The following is a 5,548-nucleotide window of genomic DNA, read 5'->3' as shown; positions in this document are numbered from 1 at the left end:
TGTGTGTGTGTGTGTGTGTGTGTGTGTGTGTGTGTGTGTGTGTGTGGAATGGCAGCTGAGTAGAGATCACTGCTGAGTGCTGACATTTGTCACATTTCAAAACTCAAATCTAGAAACTATAAATTGAGCATGTGGCAATGTGGCATGCTTTTAATAATTCTGTTTTGTGTTCAACATGCTTGTACACACAAATAACATGTATTTATTATTTACACAAATAATCAAAGCCAATCACCACATTTACTTTTTCTCATTGTTATCTCTTTCACGTATGGATGTTAAAGTCCTTTATGAACAGTTATTAACAGAATTATTTTGGCGGAAAATCACCTTTAAATCCTTTGCACAAAAACAGTTTGATAACATTTTTTGCAGTGTAGAGAACAGGCCTTGGAGCCCCCGGCCAGGCCAGTAAAGCTGCTAGCAGGTGGTCTCGCTTGGTCCCCAGAATGAGCACAGCACCCCACATTGTTCATGAGGTCATCACCTAAGAGCTCCATAAAATCCAGAGTGGGCTGCAGAGGATCGCGTCATGGGACCGGCTCCAGAAATAATAAAAAAACTCATACTCGCCACGTTTGGGGAGTCGGAGAAGATGGCTTATCATGGCTGATCATCCTCCCTAATTTCCACCGGGCGTGTGTACGCTAAGTTCCGGGCGCGTGGCGTGCCCTGTAAGACATAGCAGATCCTTTTTATAGGACAACACCAGAAAAGACAAGGCATGGAGTTTACCTGCGTGGGTGCTTGGAGTGGAAGGCAGATGCTAACTTTAGAGACGCGATTGTTTTGAAAAGTGCAAAGTAGAGACAATATAATCTGCTGAGACACTCCCGGTGTGGTCTGGCACATGGCGGAGGAGGGAATAAAAGCAATGCCATTGGTGGCCCTGACAGAGAGACATATTGGCAATGAGGTAAGCCCTCAAACATGAACTTTGATTGATATTTGCATTTAGTTTTTAAGCACTCAGTTCTTCCGTTTTCATCACCATCAACCTATTCCTGTGATATCGGCTGCATTTGGGAATTTGGCAAGAATCGGAATTCAGCCCGTTGCCAAATATAATCTGTGCCACCATCACAGTCAGAAATGGTGGGCATCATGGCACCAAGTACAGGCAAGTGTCCCATTTTAAAGGAATAAAGTACTAGAGAAAAATAGACACAAAGTTCCAAATTGGATCCAGTCTACATGACGTGATGAGGTAAAACCAAGGGGATAATTCACTCATTTAGTTCTTACATTCTGGTTCCATTTTAATTTGTATCATCTTTGAACTGCATTCCTCCCAAAGGTCAACTGTAACATCTTCTTTTTTGGTGAATGACAAACTTGGTTTTCCCACGCTACACACAAATCAGGGTCTGCTCTACTATAGTCCAGAGTGTGAAGGTTGGCTCATGCTGCTTTCTCACCCACACAGATCATTGTGATTGCAGTGATCATGGATTAGATGAACAACACCTGCTTTAATGAAACAGGGAGAAGGATTGTTATTTTAACTGTAATTAAACCTTCAATTTCTTCAAGGCCTGTAAGGTTAGGCCAGTCCAGTAAGGCCTTTGTGATTTGCTTGCAGTTTCTTTTCTATATATACAGCTCTGGAAAAACTTAAGAGACCACTTCTTTATTTGTCTAAGATCAGTATCTCTACATGTATGGCAGCCATTCCAATCCAGTGGCTGTCAAATTGCAACACAGGCACATCTCATTCTACTTAATGAGGTGCTGATTAAGTGATCACCTGAGCCAAATCTCATTTAACGAGGAAAAGTATAAAAGCCACTGCTGTGGTCCTCACTGTCCTCTTGCAATAGGGCCTGCTGGATGGCAAAAACAGGCAAAAACAGGGCTACTAGTACCACACAGGCCATCTCAACAAAAAAGGAACAATTGACCAAAAGAGTTAAAAAGAAAAGTTTTGAGTGAGGAAAAGAAGGGTTCAATTCTGGCTTCACTGGCAGAAGGGTACACTGAGCGTCAAGTTGCTTCCATCCTTAACATTTCAAAGACGGCAGAAGAAACTTGTGGGTAGAGGAGGGAATAGAAACTTGGAAAGTATCCCAGTCGACATGAATTTTGTGAAAATCATCATGAAAAGCTGCCCACTAACAATGGAAATCATCAGAAGTGTCAAGTAACAAAGTACAAATAATTTGTTGCCTTACTTACAGTAGATATTTTGGATATTTATACTTTACTGGACTAATAATTTTACAGCAGACTTTTTACTTCTACTCCTTACGTCTTTACACAAACATGTGTACTTTCTACTCCTTAGATTTTAAAAATAGCCTCATTACTCCTATTTCAGTTTGGCTAGCTTGTCATCGTTCAAAAAACCAAAACAAATAAAATCCGGATAGAGTGAATCCGGATCCCTCACAGATTCCAAGCGTGCTATACATTTACATTAAATACCAATAAAGGCTATTGATAACATGCCTCTGAAGTTTGACTTTTTGCACCATTACAAAACATTTTAACATAACATTATGGCCGTTATAAAAACGTGTTTTTGTGGAGGGAGGGTATGTGCCCCCATGGCGTGGCCTTTGTCCTTCATGGCATTTCTTCCCCTTAATTACTTTTTTTGGGGCGTCTTATTCAATTTTATAGCATTTGAAAAACAAATGGAAGTGGTTTTGAAATAGTACTAAGTAAAAGTTGACATATTCCAGTCTGATTATTACTAATTTCTGCTTTGTTAACTCAAACATTGGGTATAATTTCTTATAAAATCCAAAAATAATTGTAAAACTAAAGTTAATCAGTTAGCGTTACTTAGTGTTAAACGTAAAAAAAAGTATCAAAAGTGTTGATTTTCAATTTTGACAGGAAGAAAACACCAGGGTTAAGTAGTTTTAAAACCAGTACTTTTACACTTTTAGTAAAAAGTTGAGTTCAAATTTTTTTTAAACCCTAGTATCTATACTTCTACCTTAGTATTCAATGCGAATACTTTTAATGTGCAACTCTGGAATTCACTTCGTAGCCAGTTCCAGCATCTGACCACACGCTCCCCCAGCACCTGTAATTCTTGACTAGGAGAGGGGAGTTACAGCCGGAACTTAAAAATAAGAGTTAATGAATTGAGTAACTAATACACCAAATAATGTATGTAAAATGTTGGAGATGATTGCTTTTATGCCAAGTTTGACACGTCTTCCCTGATCAATAGAAAGAAATTGTTTCAAAGATGCTTTAAAGGGGAACTATGCAGTTCACTTTACCTTAACTGACCAGCTTCATTGGAATGGTTATATGGCTTTTTTTAGATGAATGGTGGTCGTCTTGCTCCCCACTAGCGTCTGTCAGCAGGAAAACCCCTTTGGGCAACTTTGGGCCAGCAGGGCAAAGCGTCAGGAAGTATCATGTGACATCAGGTCTCGCGATTTAACAGCTTCACGGCACTGCACACATGGAGTTTTTCATACTATCGTCATGGCTGAGCATTGTTGGAGAAACAGAGATAGAGGAAACGGCAGACTGATCAAGCAAGGAGTCAGACATGTAAATATATCTATTACGATGTTAGGGGGGGGCTCTAAAACCTGCCAGCAGAAAGCGAAGAAATGGCCAAAGTTGCATAGAGCCTCTTTCACATCGATCGATCTCTGGACAACAGATTAGTTAAAGCATTGCTGTTAAGAAACAGGTGTTGCTATTGTGAGTTTCTATTGTGAACTGGGCTGAGAGGCATCATGAATTCCTCCAGCCAGTGGAAACAACAGAGCAGCCTGAGATTATAAAAAATTAAATTAAAATTAACTGCATGAAAGGCAGGCGTGGAAGCCAAAACCCAACTGCCTTTGGTGTTTGGGACCTTTCAGGATATATGGCTTCCCCCTCCATGGCCTGCCACTGCTGATTTCTCACATTCAAGTTAAAGGCAGACGGAGGAGGGGAGGTAGTGCAGGCCACGGCCAGGAGTGCTGTTGAACCCCCCAACACCCCCCCCCACCCCACCCACCCAAATGTCTTCCATTTGGTACAAAGATGTCATTGAGCCTTGTCTTTGCCCCTGCTCAAGACAGAGGCAGCGGCTCTTCCTGTATGTCTGGAGGACGAGGACAACCGTCCACCACCTCCCTGCTGCAAACAAGGCCACCGAACACTGGTTAGATTTTTTTTTTTTTTTTTTTTTTTTCAGAAGCAGATCTGCCGGCGTGCCAGATAAGTCAACAAACGAGGGCCAGTGAAACTTTGTTCATCGTGTGAGGGGCTTTCTGGGAGAGAGGAGGAAAGGGCCGGTGGGAGGTGGGACGGGGAGGTGGATTTGGGACCACATAAAGAGGAGAGCCAAGAGGACGCGGTTGGACCACCCTAAATGTAAGGTTCTCTGGACGCCAATGCCCGCTCAGGTGGCAGCATGTTGATGCAGCCACCGCACTACCTCCATCCCCCCCCACCCCCCCTTTTGGGCACACAATGAGGACACTGTTTCAACGAGACGTAGGTCCACCTCCGAGGCCACTGACAGAGATATTAGAATAACAATGGGCTGGGTTAATGATGTTTGTGCCGTTAAAGGCACAAAGTCCTCACTGAAAAGCCATTAGTCCCCGAAGTTAAAGAGAATGAATGGAGTGTATTTTTTTACACTGATTACTTGCTGCGAATTCTAAACAGAACATTAATCAACACACAAAACCAGTAGCTCAATGTCCCATTTTTTTTTTTTACAGCAGGTTCTTCATATTTCTTCATGCTGCTTTGCTGTGACTTCTTTTTAGTATATTAGATAGAGGCATGCAGAATTAGAAGCAATTCCTTTCAGGCTTTTTCACCCGACTTCTTCACTCTGATCCACCCATCATGTCGAGGCAGCAGGCAGAGCCAAGTTGGAGCTGGCAGATGGGGGGGGGGGGGGGGCAAAAAGCCAAAGAGAAAAAGAAAAGGAGAAAAAATAGACGTCTTTGAAGAAGACTGAGCGCGCAAAAGCTGCATTTTAAAGTTGGATGGCACATCAGAGGCACGAGCAGCTCCAGTTGTGCCTTTTTTAAGGGATATATAGACGCTCGTACTGCAGCATCCAACAAGAGCATTCTCTTTAAAGGCAAGACCAAACACTCACCGCCATGCTCCGAGGTCTAATTATCCTCTGGATCACACACTCACACAGAGAGCTGGCATCACTGGAGCAGGGACAAGCAGAGCAAGCCTATATCTGAAAGTAAATAAATGCGACGGGATTTCAGCTATAGTTATTTACATTCACATTATAGGCTGACACTATCATTTAGTGTGACTTAGTGCAACCCTTAAATAAGTTGTTTCCTTTGCGTCCTGTGTCCTTGAAGCTCATGTTTAATAGAGATGTGATGGAAAAAGATAAAAGAAAAGCTGGAACAAAAGAAGAGCTGAAATAATCATCAAAAGTTCAATTAATTTTTATTTATGGTATCAAAGCATAACAAGAGTTATCTCATGACATTTGACAGATAGAGTAGGTCTAGACCACACTCTGTAATTGACACATACCCAACAAGAGCAAGCATTTAGTGGGACAGTGGCGAGGAAAAACTTCCTTTTAGGAAGAAAC

General features: G+C 42.0%; 1 long non-coding RNA gene across 1 annotated transcript in view; it reads left to right on the top strand.

The window, feature by feature from the left end:
- Positions 1 to 4,553: 4,553 nt before the first annotated feature.
- The window catches only part of LOC116696025 (uncharacterized), a 25,182-nt gene continuing 24,187 nt past the window's right edge, over positions 4,554 to 5,548 (top strand). Inside the window, exon 1 of the long non-coding RNA XR_004333610.1 lies at positions 4,554 to 4,564. This is a non-coding gene — a long non-coding RNA (uncharacterized LOC116696025). The remainder of the gene's footprint in view (positions 4,565 to 5,548) is intronic.

This window comes from Etheostoma spectabile, chromosome 9 (genome assembly GCF_008692095.1).
Source record: "Etheostoma spectabile isolate EspeVRDwgs_2016 chromosome 9, UIUC_Espe_1.0, whole genome shotgun sequence".
In the NCBI taxonomy this organism is placed as follows: Eukaryota; Metazoa; Chordata; class Actinopteri; order Perciformes; family Percidae; genus Etheostoma; species Etheostoma spectabile.
This window is presented reverse-complemented; position numbering and strand designations above follow the sequence as displayed.